Genomic DNA, 21,376 nt, shown 5'->3' with positions numbered 1-21,376 from the left:
GTCTGATTCGCTTTCTGTAACTAGGTTTAGGGACTGGAGCGTAGTTACTAATAATACTCAGAACTGACTGCAAACTGAGCATCATAAATCAGTAACTCTCATTGTTGTTTTTATATTTCTTTCGTAAGTGTACTCAAAACTAAGTAAGTCATTCACAGGCGTTTTCGTGCCTCGCCGATAGTCAAGCACAACATACAAATAAAAATAAAAAAGAATGTGTGTGTGTGTGTGTGTGTGTTTGTGTGTGTGTGTGTGTGTGTGAGAGAGAGAGAGAGAGAGAGAGAGAGATAAATAAAAAGCAATGAGAGAGAGTGTAAAAAATTGTTGTAAAGAAATTGAATCATGGTATTTAAAGAAATCTTTCATTAAAATGACACGTTCCACATCATTACGAAATGTCGTATTCATGATCTATGGAACAAGAGTTAATCTAATGTAATCTAATCTAATCTAATCACATCATATTGATGATTAGCCATGAAGAGTCATGAATTACCGAAATTTTGGCCCATACCAGTAACCAAATCTAAACTTGAAAATAAAAGACGACAATTTTTGTAATAAACCGTGACTCCTATCAAGACCCTTTCGTCCCTGTTATCTAACCACGAAAGATGTCTGATATACCTCCGTTCTGAAGTAACAAAGTGTGCATGCATTTAAAGATGAAGTGCATGATGTGAAGTTCTGTGACGGAGATACGAACCCAACACGTAATCCGATTGTTAACTAAGAAAAATCAAATGTTACGTATCGGTTTTTCTTACGAGCCGCTAGGTGTCTGAATCTAAAATAAGGATACAAACTTTTGTGCCTAAGCGACAATCGAACTGCACACCTACCGTGCATCCACGAATATAGCTTAAGTATCATTGCTTACTCATGAACAGTAAGATGTGTGCGTGTTTGACCAGAAATAACGACACCTGTTGCGATTGTTGGAAACACATGAACAGACATTGAAATTGCGCTTTAATTTTCACTAGCAGGTGGGTGTGCACTTGATAAAGCTAGAAATGAAATTATGAATATTTTTGTACTGGATCAGGTTTCAGACCCACATACTTACCTTTGGAGGAGACCTAGAGAAGATTGCAGTCTTGGGAAAAGGAACGAAATGACTGAACTATACTGTTCCGAGAGATTCAGATCCTCGAAAGAGGAGATACGAATTCGAATCACAGTCCAGCACCAAATTTTTAAACGTCTCTAGTTCAATCAAGTACAAGTAAAATAAGAGCCCTGTCCCTTTAAATGGCTATCGGTTCATCAAATAAAATAAAATTTTCTAATGTAAGTAAGCTTACTGGCGACTGTATTTCTGTTTACCATGACTTCCGCTGTGTCATTTCCCAACGTAAACCGGCTCTGCCCAGTTGGTAATGAAGGAACATGATGTTTAATGCGGATTCTGGATTATAACGTCTTTCTCTTGAGGTTACCACAGGTAAAATAAATCTGTTTGTGCCTCTTAAAAGTAAATGCCTGAACCCACGCACTGCACCTGTGATAGCTCGTTCCACCATACCATTGTGGCCACATTACCCAGCCCCAAGAGTGTGCTGCAACGGATGATGTGCTTAGCTTACAAAATTAGTCACGGTGGAAAAAATGCGAGTCTATTAAATGGTCAAGTAGAAGCAAGCTTCTGACGCAGAGATTATGCTATTCTCATGTCAGCAGGATGTAAAGACTCTTCTAGGCATCATAGGCTGGATGTGAAGCCATTTTGATTTTTCACAAATTCAGCAAATTTCTTAGTTCAAGAAAATCCACTGTGAAGTGTGAAGTTGCCGGATAATTCGATTATTACTGTTATTATTACTATCATTTTATTCATACCGCTGCTGTAACACAAGTGCTTGAACATCATTTAATGCCTTTTGGTCACTATAGATGTAGTTTCCCAAGAACAGTTTCTTTCCCTGGTGTTAATGGATCGTTCAGTCATTCCGACATAAACTTTTCCGCATGTGCAAGGTATACGGTATATTCCCGAATGAGGAAAAGTTTATGTCGGAATGACTGGACGATCCATTAACACCAGGATCAAAGAGCATAAGCGACATTGCAGGTTGGGGCAGGTGGAGAAATCGGCCGTGGCAGAGCACGCACTGAATGAGACCGACCACGTAATAAAATTCGCCGACGCGGAAGTTCTGGCTGTAGAGAAGCACTATCACACGCGCTTGTTCAGAGAAGCTGCAGAAATCCAAAAACACGCGAACAGTTTCAACAAGAAAGAGGAAAGCCTTAAGGTAAACGGATCCTGGCTTCCCGTACTGCAGCGAACGACCGTCGCAGGTAGCAAGAGGAGAACCGCACCGGAAATGACCGCGGAGAAGCCCTCGGACGTTGGCGCGCCAGGTACATATAGTCTGCGGCCGCGAGCTCGGCTCCAGTTCACCACCGGCAATGGAGGGTGATGCTTTGACAATGCCAGCCACTCGTGCTGGCGAAACGTCAGAAAAATCATTAGATGAACGTCGGCCAAAGAACCCGAGATAGATAACAATTTTGAATTACTGGACGATCGGTCGTTCGCACTGGACCAAATGATTCAGCCTTCAGTACTGGCCTCCAAGGTCACCGGACCTGACTGTAAATCTTGTGGGGGTTTATAAAAGACACTGTTAATGTGCCTCCGTTACCAACAACAATGAATGAACTGAGACATCGCATAACAGCAGTTGTGGAACCTGTTACTCAAGACATGCGCGCTGCAGTGTGGGAACAGACTAAATACCGCATGAACATAAGCCGTGCATCTGAAGTGGGTCATAATGAAAATCTATGAAAAAGTACGAAAAAATTGAGTTTCCCGCTGATCAAAAAATAAAATTCATTGTATATGTTCATTAGTTTCAGAAATATAGACGTGCTTTTTGACACTCCTGCATTTTTGCGAACTGATGCGCTCCATTTACTTTAAAAGGTAGAAGATTAGACTGCCATTTCTAAGAAATGATAAAAGAGGAAGGAAATTGTGACAACACTAATAAATTAAAACTAAACAATTCGTTCATAATATGCAATAAAAATAGAAAGTAGTTGATCTGTTACAACAGGAACAAAAATCCGAAAATCGGCTATTTCAGAAACCAATTATTTTGAGAGATTTTAACAGTAATGTTAAACTGCTGTGGATAAAACCCGATGTAACCGAAAACTGATTGTTTCAGCGATAACCACCATCCCTTCTCCCCACACAGATTTCACTCAATAGCGACGCCTACATCTACATCTACATTCTACAGACCACTATGATATGCTTGGCAAACAGCACTCTCCATTATTATCAGGGTTTCTTTCCATTCCACTCATGTATAGAGAGCTGGAAGAATGTTTAAATGTATCTGTGGGTGCTGTATCTAATCAAATGTTGTCGTCACGATCCCTACGGAACCGATATAAAGGGGGTTCTAGTAAACTCCTACAGACATAATTTACCTCTCGCCCTTGAAACTTTGTAAGTAGGCAGAAACGTACAGGAAATTTACTCGCAGCTACACAATGTACTGATGACAGAAAATTTGTGTCAGGCCGGGTCTCGACCCTGAATTTCCCGCTTTACTCGAGCAGTTGCCTTAACCGCCTCGGCCATCCGTACACGCCTCCAGGGTCGACCCAAACTTCCTTACGTCACTGTGTGTCTACGTCCTGCTCTCCCACAGTAGCTGTGTTTACCGCACAGGGAGAGACTTATGATTATTGTCGGGGCCTTGTCTTAACACAAATACTTTAAGTTGTATCTGTGTTTTTACGATGTATTCTGCAATGTCCTTCAGGTCATCGTAAAAACACAGGCGCAGCACTATAATAATTACCTGGGATAGCTTGCGCCTGTCTTCAGGAGTCTGCCAGCTCAGTTGTTTCACCATTTGTGACACTCTCCCACGGCTCAAACAAACGTGTGAACATCCGTGCTAGCCTTTTCTGTATACGTTCAGTATCCCCGTGTTAGTCCTATTTGATACCGATCCCACACACTTGAGCAGTATTCTATAATGGGTCGCAGGAGTGACTCGTAAGTAACCTCCTTCGTACACTCACTACATGTACCTAGTGTTCTACCAATAAACCTAAGTCTGCTTTACCTACGACTGAACTTTTGTTATCGTTTCATTTCATAGCCCTACAAAATAATACACCCAGCTATTTCCATGAGCTGGACGTTTCCAATTATGACTTGTTGATTCAATAGTCATAGGATAATATGTTTAGTTTTTGTTTTTTACATGCTTTAACATTTTAAGAAAGTTACCAATATTTGCACCAATTTGAAATCTAGTCAAGATATGACTGAATATTTGTGCACCTTCTTTCAGACTGTTCTGCATCATGTGCGAGAAGTCTGAGGTTACTATCAATATTGTATGCAATGTGATTAGTATACAATATGAACGGAAAGGATCCCAACGCACTTCCATGAGCGACATCCGGAGTTACTTCAACGTCTGTCGATGACTCATCATCCAAGGTGATATGCCACGTCCTTCCTACCAAGAAATCCCCAATTCAGTCACAAATTTCGCTTGCTACCCCCAAGGATCGTCCTTTTGATAGTAATCGTAGATGTGGTACCGAGTCAAATGCTTTCCAGAATTCGAGAATTACAGCATGTTACTGAGTGCTTTGAGCCATGGCTTTCAGGAACTCATGTGAGAAAAGTACGCGATGTGTTTCACATGATCGATGTTTTCGGAATCAGTATTGGTTGGCCTGGACGAGGATATTCCGTACGAGATACTTCATTATGTTTGGCCTCAGAAAAGGTGCTAAGATTCTAGAGCAAACGGATATGAAAGATACCAGGCGGTAGACAGGTATTACTCGTGCTTTCTCCCAACCACCGGGCATAGATTTTCGTTCGACGGATCTACATTAGGTTATTGTTAAAAGAGGGGTTAACTCAGCCTCAGATTCGGTATAAAATGTGATAGCTGTTCCATGGAATCAATGAGCTTTGTCAAATTTCAGCGACTTTAGCCGTTTCTCAATACCATTGAAACTAATATATGATTTCACATGTTCCTGTTATAATATTGGATTTTTTGTGGTGGTTTATGTTGTGTTGGAATATTATTTGGACGAGAGTTTGGTTTGTATTGTTGGCTTTCAAGTGATGTACTGTTAACTAAACACGTTTTTGCGTAATATGTTGAGTGACGAAATCTTAGTAAAGCGCCGTTAACGCTATTTCATAGCGAGTTCTTGAGTCTGTAAAGAATCGCCGTGTGATTGCAGGCTCTTTCGCCACGTCTCCAGCGTCTCTCCAGACGCACGTCAACGTAGATGTCTGGAACTCTCCAGGCATTTATGAGAATGTAATTTTAGAAGAATAATTAATTTCGAATGTCACCTTTTAATCAGGTGAGATGAGCTCTTTCTTCTGATACTATACAATGCATTTATAGAGCTGTAGTAGTTTCAGGAGAATCTTAACAATAGTCAGAAGAAGAATATTCAAAACAATTAACGTTCCAGATAACCACAAAAATTATACATAAATCAGAGATAATAATATTGTTCACCTCTCTCCGCAAGATTATACCGTTCTTCACTCCTACATACATCGCACAGTGTCAAACATTCATTTCACTAATAAAATTGTTCATATTAAATTGTGACATCACTTTGCAACTGCTTTTTTGCTTCTTTGGTTCGATATCATCCAGCACTTGTTCATTGTTATCAGGCGGCTACAGAAGTCATCTGACTTGGTCTGACACAGCTGCAACATGTCCACATCGGCTCAACGGGCTTTTCCAAGTGGTCTGAGCAGTCACCGAACACAGCGGGCGACATATTGCGTCATGTTCGTTGTCCAACGTTTTGGAACGGATCCATGAGGGTTTTCACTTTTTCTACTATGATCTCAATTGTGTTCGGGCCACAGGGATTTCATTCTCTGGCGATTATCAGTTCTTCACCTAGAGATGTTCGTTGTTCGCCATTGAGACTTGTCTGATCACCCCGGATGCGTCTACGTCACATAGGGTAGGCGGGGGCAAAGGTGCGCACGGGGCAGAGATGCGAGTCTAGAGCTTTTCATGCTTCTGAGTGTAATGTGGCAGCCTTGAATCTTCAGTCGAGAGCTTTTATGACGGAAGAGTGTCGTGTGTTGTGATAGTACATGGTGTTTCAAAAAGAATATACGTATTTCTAATGCATTTATTTATTAAAGTTTAAGACATACGAATACGAAACTTTACACACATATTTACGAACCTCTCAAGTTCAGACTACAGATGTTCAATATGTCTTCCATCAGCGACACGAACAATATCACATAGACACTCGGGCAAGCGTGTCCTTCGTCACTAATGTTACGGCAGTACGGATCCGGTTCCTCAACTCTTCCAGGTTCTGTGGGAGTGGTGGTACAAAACGTTGTCTTTAACGAAACGCCACTGCAAGAAGTCAGAGGGTGTCAAATCCGGTGACCGTGCTGCCCAGCTGAGACATGCTAAGTCTCCAGCTCCTTGACGACCGCCGGCCGGGGTGGCCGAGCGGTTCTAGGCGCTACAGTCTGGAACCGCGCGACCGCTACGGTCGCAGGCTCGAATCCTGCCTCGGGCATGGATGTGTGTGATGTCCTTAGGTTAGCTAGGTTCAAGTAGTTCTAACTTCTAGGGGACTGATGACCTCCGTAGTTAAGTCCCATAGTGCTCAGAGCCATTTGAACCATTTTTGAACCTTGACGACCAATCCAACGGTTCGGTAGTGTTTCATTCAGATATTCGGGCACTTGGCGACTCCATTGGGGGGGTGCCTCGTCTTGTTGAAAAATGAAGTTGTCTTCGTGCAGCCTCGGAAACAACCAGTTTTGTAACATAGTGAGGTACTGCTGACCGCTAGCCGTGTTTCCATCACAGAAGAATGGGGCGTAAACAGATGATCGGAATATCGCACAAAACACAGTGACTTAGGGCGAATATCGTACATGTTAAATCACTGCATGTGAGTTCTGTATGCCCCAAATTCGAACATTTTGTTTGTTTACCTGACCACTAACTTGGAAAGTTGCTTCATCACTGAACACGATGCGTTGTGCGAAAGTGTTATCATTGTCAATAGCAACAAGAATCTCGTTACAAAATGCCATACGGTTGCGTTTGTCATCAGGAAGTAGAGTTTGTAACAGCTATAACTTGTACGGCTTCATAATCAACCGACGTCTCAAAACACGCCAAATTGTTGTTGTAGGCAGTTGATTTTGAAGGACTACGTTGGAAAGCAGTTTGAATTAGTGCAGCATTTTCTTCAGGAAAACGAGGGTGTCCAGGACTCTTTCCTTTACATACACATCCTGTATCTATAAACTGTCGATACCATTTGCGGATGTTCCATCCATTCGGAGGATCAGTTTGGTACCTCAGCCTGAAATGTCTTTGCACAGTAATTACGGAATTGCACTTCGCAAACTCGAGAACACAAAATGATTTCTGCTGCGGAGTAGCCATTTTAAACATATGACGGCTACCAAGCAAAAGATAAGACACCTGACATCTATCGACTATTAATATAAACTAGACTATGTATTCGTTTCTCCAATAGCCAAGCCGAGGTGCAGCGATCGATAATTTGGACAAAATAATACTTTGTAATACTATATTCTTTTTGAAACACTCTGTAGTTTCTACTTTGAAGCTTTCGTGATATGAGGTGAGTAAGATTTTTGGAAGTTTCCATGTAAGTATTTACCACGTAATTGATGGCTGTTTGTCTGCTATAACAAAATTCCAAAGAACTATCAATACCTCGTATGTAAATACAAAACTAAACTTACGCTATAAGCTTAGTTGTTAATTTAACAACTTGAAATGTATGGAAGCTGACATCAGAAGTTTCAGAAATCAATGCCACGGGGCAAAGATCCCACGAATTACGTCTGCATGCATACCTTTGCCCAAAACGTTTGTCTTTTTCTTTCTTCCATTCTAATACTGAAAGCCTAGCTTAATTAAACATACACTACTGGCCATTAAAATTGCTACACCACGATGAAATGCAGATGATAAACGGGTGCTCATTGGACAAATATATTATACTAGAACTGACATGTGATTTACATTTTCACGCAATTTCGGTGCATAGAAATCAGTACCCAGAACAACCATCTCTGGCCGTAATAACGGCCTTCATTGAGCCAAACAGAGCTTGGATGGCGTGTACAGGTACAGCTGTCCATGCAGCTTCAACACGATACCACAGTTCATCAAAAGTAGTGACTGGCGTATTGTGTCGAGCCAGTTGCTCGGCCACCATTGACCAGGCGTTTTCAATTGCTGATAGATCTGGAGAATCTGCTGGCCAGGGCAGCAGTCGAACATTTTCTGTATCCAGAAAGGCCCGTACAGGACCTGCAACATGTGGTCGTGCATTATCCTGCTGAAATGTAGGGTTTCGAAGGGATCGAATGAAGGGTAGAGCCACGGGTCGTAACACGTCTGAAATGCAATGTCCACTGTTCAAAGTGCCGTCAATGCGAACAAGAGGTGACCGAGACGTGTAACCAATGGCACCCCATACCATCACGCCGGGTGATACGCCAGTATGGCGATGGAGAATACACGCTTCCAATGTGCGTTCACCGCGATGTCGCCAAACATGGATGCGACCATCATGATGCTGTAAACAGAACCTGGATTCATCCGAAAAAATGACGTTTTGCCATTCGTGCACCCGGGTTCGTCGTTGAGTACACCATTGCAGGCGCTCCTGTCTGTGCTGCAGCGTCCAGGGTAACCGCAGCCATGGTCTCCGAGCTGATAGTCCATGCTTCTGCAAACGTCGTCGAACTGTTCGTGCAGATGGTTGTTGCCTTGCAAACGTCCCCATCTGTTGACTCAGGGATCGAGATGTGGCTGCACGATCCGTTACAGCCATGCGGATACGATGCCTGTCATCTCGACTACTAGTGATACGAGGCCGTTGGAATCCAGCACGACATTCCGTATTACCTTCCTCAACCCACTGATTCCATATTCTGCTAACAGTCATTGGATCTCGACCAACGCGAGCAGCAATGTCGCGATACGATAAACCGCAATCGCAATAGGCTACAATCCGATCTTTATCAAAGTGGGAAACGTGATGGTACGCATTTCTCCTCCTTACTCGAGGCATCACAACAACGTTCCACCAGGCACCGCCGGTCAACTGCTGTTTGTGTATGAGAACTCGGTTGGAAACTTTCCTCATGTTAGCACGTTGTAGGCGTCGCCACCGGCGCCAACCTTGTGTGAATGCTGTGAAAAGCTAATCATTTGCATATCACAGCATCTTCTTCCTGTCGGTTAAATTTCGCGTCTGTAGCACGTCATCTTCGTGGTGTAGCAATTTTAATGGCCAATAGTGTATTTGATGGATCGGAACTTATAGTTCACTGTTTAACATCGACTGATTCAGTATTAATGAGACTAGTTCGACTTCATCTTACAAACACCATGAGAGAAAAACGTCCTCCACGCAGTGGTCTTTAAAAACGTTAGAGGAGGCTAAAAACCTGATAGGTAACGGACCTTTCATTAGAAATGCAGCTAAATTGCTTGGATGCAATGAATGCACATTACGTATAGAACTTAAAGCAAGGTACGGACTGGCAACATTCGGATGTGTCAAGAGAGTATTTTCCGAGGCAGAGGAAACTGAACTGGCGGAGCACTGTATCAGTCTGGATTCTATGTTCAACAGCCTTACGTTTAAAAACTTCCGACGTTTAGCACACCGATTTATGAGTTTGCCGAAAGTAATGGCACATACCATATGTTAAATAACGAAACTCAAGTGGCAAGGGAAGACTGGGCTCGCTCATTAATCGCTCGTCATAATTTAATTTTGAGGCAAACGGAAAAAATTAGTACCGGGGGGATAAAGCACAAATGGAACTTTTCTCAGCCGTTTGGAAACCTTGCAATCTAAACGTAATTTTCCATCCCATCCAGTCTGTAATGAACACGGACCGGGAAAACTGCAGAAAGAAAGTCCAAATAACAATGATACAATGTGTTTTCTCGTGTTGAATGTCTTATATTTAAATTAGTAATATGTTAGTGTCATGTTTTGATTCAAAATTATTGGTGACACTTTTGGAGAATAGTGATCTTGTGAGCGATATAATTAGTGAAAAACAGTCTAGATCGCACTGCTTATTTTATTTAAAATGACTGATTTCGGCCTAGTGTTAAGCCATCTTCAGAACAGGACCATCAGCTGAAGTTGAGATGTCTAGAAGAATCAATAGACCTAAGTCGCTGAAACTGCTGAATGCAGATTCAGTGACATCTGCTAGCAGTCTACCTTGTTACTAGTTTAGCTTAATCATAAATAACTGGAGGATAATCTGGTTCGACGAATCGATATTCTAAGTGAAAATATTTTGTTAGAAATCATTTTAACTGTGTAGCACACACAATTTTAACAGTTTAGCATTTTTGTGGGTAGTTAAGATTCCTCGATTTTTAGTTTCAAGATAGTTTTTTCTTATTATACTTTTCGTACAACAAATTTATTTTTTTATGACTAGTATTGACCTCATATTATATGTTGTACCCTTGTTACTAGTTTAGCTTAATCATAAATAACTGGAGGATAATCTGGTTCGATGAATCGATATTCTTAGTGAAAATATTTTATTAATAATCATTTTAACTGTCTAGCACACACAATTTTAACAGTTTAGCATTTTTGTGGGTAGTTAAGATTCCACGATTTTTAGTTTCAAGATAGCTTTTTCTTATTATACTTTTCGTACAACAAATTTTTTTTTATGACTAGTATTGATCTCAGATTATATACTGTATACTCTACGTCAATGGAATAAACTAGATCAATTAAAAGGCAACCCTTCATTGCTGAAAATCTTATAAATATGTTTTAATCTGTGTTTTCTTGTGTGGGCGGTCGTTTGCAATACAGATTTGAGAACTTTTCAGTGGAAAGATTTGATTGCTGTATCCAGTATGAATGATTAATTTTTTTAAGGCGTGAAATCGCAGGGTTTTCCTTTTTTTGCTGAGTACCGCTGCCGAGCCCTAGACGTGTCATAGCAAAGCAAAACCGATGTAAAAAGAGCGAAACCTAGAAGGAGGAAACATTAAAAAAAAAAAACGAAATATCCATTGATAATGTCAACTTTAAGCCTCTCAATGAGGCTCAGATGTCACAAAGAAAAGTATTGTCAAAATATGTAGGATACAGAGCAGCATTAACATGTGAACTGTCTAAGTTCAAAACCATTAACTTATGAGCTATATCTTTCAAAAGAAAAGTGGCAAAGCCTTCCTACTGACAAATAAAAATTACGCTTATTAGTTTTGATGAGAAGAATGTAATGTCACAAAAAACTATGAGACCAACAGTTTCCTAACTCCTGTATAATTGATGTCGGTGTACAACAGTCACTTCTATACGAAGTTTCTTTGTTATGTCACGAAATCCTCCCTGCACTGCTACATTAATGAAAAACATTTCTGATAAGAGCCACCGGCTCCGACTTACCAAGCAAGATAAGGTCAAAATGGCAAAACTAGAACGCACCTGATCACTTGTCTTGTAGCAAGTTGATTACACTCAGATGAATATTAAGACCCAACGACTGCACTGAAGAAATACTATTTTTATAGCTTCCATGTAAACTCCAACGGAATGTTCCCAAAGTCCTAGAGAATCTCTGCAAAGAGAACGGTCCTTGTTACTGTGGTGCTATCACGATTTTTTTGGCGTTACTGTGGATAATAGAACCTCAGCCACAGCAACTGGAAAAGACGGTGGGCACCAAGGTGTCAGGATGCCTGTTGCAGGAACAGGGCTGTTTACACATTCAAGGCGAGCCAGACCGAGCTGCTCAATCCTGACGATGCAGTGAAGAGACAGGGCTTTTGCAAGGCTGGTCGCGCGTAACGAGTGTAAATACTCGTCAACTTCAGGCTCTCTAAACCAGCCGCGTAGAAACCCTACCACAAATTACTGCAGTAGCCACTGTCAACCTTGTTCCACTGGGAGGAAACCGACCAAAACAATGGCGTTTTGAGCTCACTGTGGACAACATTACTTTGCAATCGTGTTGAGTCTTTTAGCAAATGATCGCCATTTTACTATATTTCAAACAGTGCACAATTTTCTGTTTGACGATGATCTACTGCAATATTATCAAGAGCCATGGCAAACGCCTTGTACACTCGACTATGGCGCAAAAGCCTAAGAAGATTTATAGCACAGAACAAAATAAAAATATTTATTCGGGCGGAACAGTGTTTGCTTAAATGGCTTACCAGTGCATGGATCTTTTCATGAGATCATTAGACTTCAGTCAGTATACTACGAGGGTAAGTCAATTATTATCCACAGTTTAGTTAAAAAAATGGTTCAAATGGCTCAGAGGACTATGGGACTTAATTACTGAGGTCATCAGTCCCCTAGAACTTAGAACTACTTACACCTAACTAACCTAAGGACAGCACACACATCCATGCCCGAGGCAGGATTCGAACCTGCGACCGTAGCGGTCGCGCGGTTCCAGACTGTAGCGCCTAGAACGGCTCGGCCATTCCGGCCGGCCAATTTAGTTATATTTTTGTTTATTTTGGTAGTACTGTCGTTTTACGCTTATGATGCATGCTTTGTTTATTTGTTGTTGTATCTTTGCAATTTTCAAACAGCTAGGTTAGTTTCGTTATCGCTGCCGTACTGTTAATCATGGCTCTCCGCTGTCTATTTGCACCAAAGAAGAGCAACGTTCAGTGATCCATTTTTTGTGGTCGGAAAGCTTATCAGGTCGCACATGTGTTACGCACGATGAAGGAGCCGGATGACCGTTTACCGCCACAAATGAAAAAATCATTGAGCGTTCACGTGAAATGATTCTCTTAGGCAGATGATTAACTGTCGACGAAGTGGCGCATCATCTGCAAATTAGTCACGGTTCTGCCCACGAAATCATCCAAAACAGACTTGGGTTTCATAAAGTTCGTGCGAGATCGGTCCCAAAACAACTCACATAGTTGCATAAACAAACGCGCTTAGATATCTGCAAAAAACATTTGGATTGCTATGGTAACGAAGGGGACAACTTCTTAGACAGGATCATTACTGGTGACAAAACATGGAGCCATCATTACGAGCCGGAGAGTAAACGGCAGAGTCTGGAATGGAAACATCCAAATTCGCCGTGCAAGAAAAAGTTCAAGACCAAACCGTCCACAGCAAAACTGATGCTTACGGTTTTTTGGGACGCACAACGTCCAGTACTGGATCATTATGGGGAAAGGGGCACAACAATAAACAGTGCCCGTTACAGTGAGGTGCTTACTGCCAGGCTAAAGCCTGCAATTCGAAGCAAACGCCGAGGATTGCTGTCGAAAGGTGGTGTGTTGTAGCACGACAATGCCCGTCCGCATACTGCTGCCCACACTGCTGAAACGCTCCAGAAACTCAAATTTGAAGTACTGGATCATCCTCCATATTGTCGCGATCTTGCCCCTTCTATCACTTGTTTTGTCCATGTAAACACGCATTAAGGGGCCGTCGTTTTGCCTCGGACAAAGCAATGAAAGAAGCGGGACATTCATGGCTCGCAGCTCAACCGAGAACCTTCAGGAAGCTTGTACAACGATGGACCAAGTGTGTTGAAACGCAAGGAGACTATGTCAAAAAATGATGTTCTTGTAAGTTTCCTATTTGATTACAATAAATTTTTATAACTCCTAGTTGCTGTTTGAACGGGACCCGCTGAAATCGCTGCCAACACAGTATCCATTAGTGTCTATGACATCTGCAACTGCTGCCCCCCTCTCTGCAATGGCTTCTGTGGACAAGGGCTGAACGGTTGTTACTGTTGCGGCATTTACAGAGAGAGGCTGAAGGATGGTGGAACCACGAGCGGTGGACAAGTGTTGGACGTACACGCCTCATCACCGAATATGGAGGCCGAAGGATTGCCCGCTCTGTAAATAAGGATAGCAGGTGATCTGTGGCAGATTTAGAGACATAGTTCAGTGCTGGTGCAGGTACAAGTATTTCGGAAAACACCGTTCAACACACATTGTTGAATTTAGGGTCCGCAGCAAACGATACAAAATGATTCAAATGGCTCTGAGCACTATGGGACTTAACATCTGAGGTCATCAGTTCCCTAGAACTTAGAACTACTTAAACCTAATAAACCTAAGGACATCACACACATCCATGCCCGAGGCAGGATTCGAACCTGCGACCGTAGCGGTCGCGTGGTTCCAGACTGAAGCGCCTAGAACCGGCCAGCTCAAACGATACCTATGTGTTTCCATGTTGACTCAAACCCAACGCCATCGTCAATTACCATTGCTGTGGGCACAGCATCATCGAGACTGTACCGTGGATCAATGCAAATGTGTCACCTAGTCTGAAGAATAACGTTTCTTATTACACTGGGACGATGATCGTGTCCGAACACGTCGTCGTCATTATTACTACTAATACTAAAGTTAAATACGTATACCTAAGGGGGAAAAAAACCAGAAAGACTGTTAAGGACTGAGGTAGAGGTAACTCCTTTCTATTTATTTTTCACTACACCGATCCAGTGCCACTCTTAACGTCAATGTTTTCAATAGTTCAATAATCTTGAACACGACAATGCTCCTCGACGTCTGTAATGTCTTCTACCGTAGCGTCGCATCTGAGATGTTGGTGATGACTGGGTGTTGTGTGATGTCCTTAGGTTAGTTAGGTTTAAGTAGTTCTAAATTCTAGGGGACTGATGACTATAGATGTTAAGTCCCATAGTGCTCAGAGCCATTTGAACCATTTGAGATGTTGGTGCTAGTGTTTCTACTGCGGCTGTTTTGGAAACTTTTGATTCTCGTGATGCGATTGATTATCGCACTTATCGTGATGGTGAGGTGGAGAATAAAGACTTTGGTAGGTCCTACTATGTTTCTGATGTGGCCTTGACTGTCTGTAACAAGGACGAAAGATAGAGGTTAGGTAAGTTGTAAATATTTGCTTTAAAGAACACGGTGTTTGTGAAAAGTTTTCTTTAACTGGTGATTGTACTGCTTATTGTCATCATTATAGATGACCTTGAACTATTCACTGTCTGGTAGCACCTGTTACGATGAGACGACTATGTCAGACACTGGAGTGGCAAGGATCTGCGCAACCGCCACGAGTTCAGGCCACCGCCGCTGCCGGATCGTCTTCGGGCACCAAGTTTTCCTCCATGGGTTTGACATTTTTCTATATGTGAGCCGCCTCCACTCTCACTCCAGCAGCAGCAGGGGGCTGCAAATCGAGACTGGGGCTGTAGTGACGCTAGCCCTCCTACGATTGTGCAGGTGTCCTAGCGCCAAGCGCTCCCCATTGTAGGGACGAGTTCCATGACTGGAAAATGCTATCCCCTGCAAGACCTGTGGGGGACTTTAATGCCATTGACATCTATCGCAAGCATCCATGCCGCACCTAACTGGGGCACACATCACTGAGTGGGCGCCGACTTTACGGGCTGTCTCCTGGCATAGCAGCACACCGGGATCATCCATGCCACACGCTAAAGGGGGAGTGGCTGCAGCATTGCAGCGCTGTGAGTGTAACAACTCAGTAAACTGTTTGACTTTCTGATATTGTTTTCTTGAGCGACCAACGGTGAGCACCCTTCTCACGAACCACAGCCGCAAGCCAGACCTGCGCAGTAGTGGCTCTTCAACCTGGGCTCCTACAGAATAACACATTCTAAGAAATACCACAAATGAGTTTTCCGAAAGGGATGGGAAACGGTAAACGTGATGTTCATTTGCAGACAAACAAATGCTTACAATTTCTGAAAAACTAATTTTAATTCAAGAGAAAGAGCTTCACAATTTGAGCAATTCAGTAACGCGTTGATCCAGCTCTCGCCCTTATGAAAGCAGTTATTTGGCTTGACATTAATTGATTTGCTGGATATCCTATTCAGGGATGTCACGCCGAATTTTGTCCAGCTGGAGCGATAGATCGTCATGATCACGGAATGGTTGAAGCGCCCTGCTCATAATGCTCTCAGCGGGGAGAATACGGTGACCTTGCTGGCCAACGTATGGTTTGACAATCACCAAGACAAACAGTAGAAACTATCCCCATATGAAGGCCAAAGCTCCTATGCAGTTCAGAAGTGCTACTGAAAATACCGCTAACGGTCACTCCCTTCACAGCGACTACAGTAAAGCACGTGAATTACTTTGCATATTAACACAACTCTCCGGATTGTCATCCGGTTCGAATGATAATTACTCCTGCGAGAACTTATCCCTATTGGCATGGAAAAGATATTATACAGCTGTACATTGCATGTGACCAGAGTTACAGATTAACAGACTGTCTTGCATAGACAGACGTATCAATACGGCATCATTCGAAGAAAACTGGAATATATAAAGGATATTGACTACCGAAAAGTGTACCCAGAGCCATTTGCCAACTATTTTGACATACATCGAGAGATTAATACCAGCTGCCCTTCCCTACTTTCCTATCTCAGACTCTGGGTACGCTCTTGATCCTGTATGACCATCCATTTACAATTCAGTTCGAGGATAGGTAAAATGGGCGATTGTCGACGTTTGAACAGGACTCTGTAAGTTAGAAATGAGAGCGTTTGCACTCCTCTTGGTACAGTTATTGTGTTTACAAGTGTGGAGATATACTACTCAGGAAGAGATTTGAAACTACCAGCAGCAGTCAGTTTTCTAATAGGATATACACCCGCTCCTCTCTGGCTCAGAAACAACTAATTAACAGGAATTAATTTTTTTAAATACTTACTTCTTTACACAAGCAAAAATAAAAATTATTAAACTTCCTGGCAGATTAAAACTGTGTGCCGGACCGAGACTCGAACTCGCGACCTTTGCTTTCGCGGGCAAGTGCTCTACCAACTGAGCTACCCTGCAATATAGTGTTCACCGTGCACTTCATCCTCGCAGTGACGTTGAAAATTCAGAAAAACAGGTGACGGAGGGCTCTTGTAAGTGAGACAGGCAGTGGAAGAAAAGAAGGTTGTAACCTCCCCACCAAAATTTGAAAGAAAGAAACATGACAATATTTAATTATGAATGCTAATGGACATTGCTCTATGCGTAACCTGCCCACAATGAAATGTACTGACAATGGCAACAAAAATGTGAAATTCGCAATCTGACTCAAATATAAATTCCTCACAAAAAATTAAAGTCTATTCAGTGATAAGAAAATTCAATTAAACCGAAACATCGGTCTTTGGCCCTGTGTAAATCAATCAGAATTAAAGTCTTACCTCAGAATAACTGGATGTCAAATTTCTGCTCTTATCTCTGCGCACGGCTTGGAGGAACTGCATTGCAAATAATAATATTCCTTTTTTTCTGTAATTTTACTGAAAATTTTCTTTAAAAGAAGTGGAATGAAATGGGAAGTGCAACGAAATCTTTAGTTCAATAAAAAATAAAATTTTTGAAAAAATGCTTTTGAAATTAAAATTATTATTGGGGGACTTGTTGGAGATTGATTACAATAAATAAGTTTTACATTGTCTAATGATTATATTAATTAACAGTATACCTCATTCAGCATCTTGACCAGTGTTGCCGACCGCCTACATCACACAACCGCACTGGGCTGCTACTACTGACCGACCGCTCTGCATGACGACTATTAGCGTACCGCACTGCACGACTACTACTGACAGAGTACTGCCCTCAACTAGACAGAGCTACAGACTCGCAACGACTACTGACAGACTGAGAACCGCTCGCAACACTCGCGCGGTCAAGCGCATACTCTCTGGTCACAGATGCTACAATGCCTCGCCATCGCTGCTATGTTACATACGTGTTTCATAACCCTCCACTGGGGGGGCAAAAATTTGGCAGCGATGGTGAGTCATTTGGACTTGCCAAGCGCGGCAAAATTTTTCTTTAATTAACAAAATTCTACAACTTACAGAATATTTAAATGTTGTGCACACGCACTAAGTACAAAATATATCAGACAAAGACAAAATGTGAGTACAAAACATAGTAGCAAATCAGAAAAATGTATATACAAATTATTTGACAGATAACAAAGTGCACAGGCACTGAAAAAATTCTTTAGCATATTCAGAACAAATAAACAGACTGGCAAAATATTATGTTGACAAGTGACATGAGTGCACATGCACTGTAGTTCAGAAAATAAAAAATGTATATACAATATAAAAGACAAGAGTGTACATATACTGTACTTCAGAACAAAGCGAAAAATGTCTTTAGCATTTTCGCAATAAATAAACATAATGGCAAGAAAATCATGTCCAAAGTGCACATGCACTGAAAAATGTCTTTAGCATTTTCACAACAAATAAACATAATGGCAAACATCATGTCGACCAGTGACATAAGTGTACTCGCACTGGAGTTCAGGAATCGAAAAATATGTATAACCTATGAACAGAAATGATGTTACCAAAAAATGATTTTCATTATGTGACAAGAATTAGGATAGGAAAGGGAAGGATTGCATCATGGTTGTAGCACTTTAGATTGCACACAGCTGTTCTGAAAGTCCATATCTTTCCACAGAAGTACAACACCAAGTGACACAACTTGAAGTTCTTTTCCCATCGGAATTTATCAGTGTAGCCAAGACACTGAACTGTCGTAGTAATGTTCCATGTTTTCATTTTGGCAGTACATTAGGTACACCAAACAGTGGGACCATAATAACGTCTTCATTGCTCACGGTGGTGGACAGCATGTCGTGTCAACACCACGCTCTTACAAGGCACACTAACGTAGAATTAGTGCAAAAACCAAATATAGTGCTCCATGATCACTAGGATAAACAGGACAAATGGACATTGCAGTAATTTAGGGTAGTCAGCTTATGAGGTGAAGGACATCAAGTCACATAATATTGACAATTACAGACTTAATTAGCAGTTTGTGGCATTCATAGCCCAGTTATGGAACATTTCTGTACCAAGTATGTAGTATTACAGAAAAATGTTCATTAATTGTTTTACATAGAATCAGTAGTCTTCTTTTCCTAGTTACAAAATGTAGCATGGTTAATTAATCATTTGTCATTCCAATATAGTAAGAATCATTAGCCTTCTCCTGATTACAAAGCATTATGAAACAATCACATTCTTTTCCAGTTACAGAGTATAATTAAGAATCATTAACCTTCTCCTAATTACAGTTAATTAATCATTTGTCATTCCAATAATAATCATTAGCCTTTTCCTAATTACAGTTAATTAATCATTTGTCATTCCAATAATAATCATTAGCCTTTTCCTAATTACAGTTAATTAATCATTTGTCGTTAATTAATCATTTGTCATTCCAATAGTAAGAATCATTAGTCTTCTCCTAATTACAAAGCATTATTAAACAGTCACATTCTTTTCCAGTTACAAGGTATGGCTTCGTTAATTAATTATTTGTCATTCTAATACAGTAAGAATTATTAGCCTTCTCGTAATTACAAAGCATTATTAAACAGTAATTAAGATTCATTAGCCTTCTAATTACAAAACATCCTAATTACAGTTAATTAATCATTTGTCATTCCAATCTATTAAGAATCATTAGCCTTCTTCTAATTACAAAGCATTATTAAACAGTCACATTCTTTTCTGGTTACAAAGTATCAACATTGGAAACAAGAGCTAATCAATGGCATAATTAATAACAATTCTTCAAGTGACATTAATTATTGGCACTCAGTGGCCAGCAAGTATTGAATAGAATAAAACATAGTTCATCATTCAGTATTATTCAGATCATTACGAAGTCATTATTAAAAATCAGTTAATTACAGTCATAGCATTAATAATCATGTGCATTATAAGTAGTCTCATTACAATAAACAGTGGCAATTATTAGCTAGTGACAAAGCATTATTTTAAATATATACTTTCTCATTAAGAGGTCATTACTCAAGTGACATACTATTCAGAGCTAATCAGTATTATTCAGAATTTTCTCAAACTGGTATCACTACTTGGGATTGGTAATACATTTTTTTTTGTTAGCAATGCATTGCGTTGGGATCGTTAATTAATTGCTGAGGCATAACACTATTTGTTTTTGACCTATTGCTGCAAATGAGGATAGGTAACGTCATTCGTCATGAGTCAGCTGTAGCAAGGTTATGTAACAAGGCAGTATATGTGATCACATTTATAAGTGATAAACACAAATGGGTAAAAAATAAAAATGCAAGTACTAGAACAGGTATAATAACTAACAGGTTTAGTAAGTATCATGAAAAGCTTCTCCTGGAAAAAATACAAAAACGGATTATTGACCTGAAAGAAGAAACGCACACTATGCTGAAAAGTAGTGAACTTCGAATTAACAGGTAGTGAAATGTGTATAAATTGTGTTCCATAGCTGTCCTTTCCAAAACTTTCTGTCATCCTACTATGCAATGTAACACCTGCTGTCAAAGCAAACTGCAACAAAAACTTAAATAACTACATAGCATAAATACATAACTTCAACATTATCCTCATCTGTAAAGAAAAAAAACTTCATTATTCATTATCCATATTATCATAACTTCATTATTATCATCACCTGTAAAGAAAAACTTCATTATTCATAATACCATATTCTTCATCATTATTCATCAGTATTCATTATCATCTGCAAAAAAAAAAAATCACTTCATTACTCATTATACAACTATTCCTTATCTCTAGCATATTTCATCACTAAAACTAAGATGTGTAGTTCTGTCTGACAGCCTGCATCAATCACCTTGTATTCTGAAAGAAAAAATTAGTTAAGACTGCTATTCTACGATGAGTATAGTATATTCTTGTTAATGCCTGCCAATCCTGATCCATTTACTCTTCCCCATAAAGTTATTGCATCTCCTTTCGTTTATTCCGTAGGTGAAATTCCCATTTATGTTAAATTTATTTCTTAGAATCATCATTCCTTTCTGAAATTGATGAACAAAGATTAATGTCTTGCATATAAATCATATACCCACTAGATAATGACTGGTTTATGGTAACATAATTAACCATACAGTATAACATGACAGAAAACGTAATATGTCAAAGACATTGACAGTGTTCAAAGCCAAAATGTACAGAGAATATCACAATGCAGCAGCAAAAAAATGTAAAACAGTCACGATGTTGAGATGTCATAAGGCAAAAAAAAAAAAAAAATGTCAAAGTCAACTGGTGTGTGTTATATCTTAACTATTTAACTATTTCACAGTGCATATAAACAAAACTGGAATACAATCATATACACAAAAAAAAGTGGAAAATGTGCACGGTCTGATGTGTAACGACAAGAAAAGCGACCTGCTAACCTTACCTTGCCGGGCACTTGCCAAGAAAAAATGCGATAATCATCAGTAATTAGTCAAG

This window comes from Schistocerca serialis, chromosome 9, assembly GCF_023864345.2.
Source record: "Schistocerca serialis cubense isolate TAMUIC-IGC-003099 chromosome 9, iqSchSeri2.2, whole genome shotgun sequence".
NCBI lineage: Eukaryota > Metazoa > Arthropoda > Insecta > Orthoptera > Acrididae > Schistocerca > Schistocerca serialis.
Note: the sequence above shows the minus strand (reverse complement) of the source record.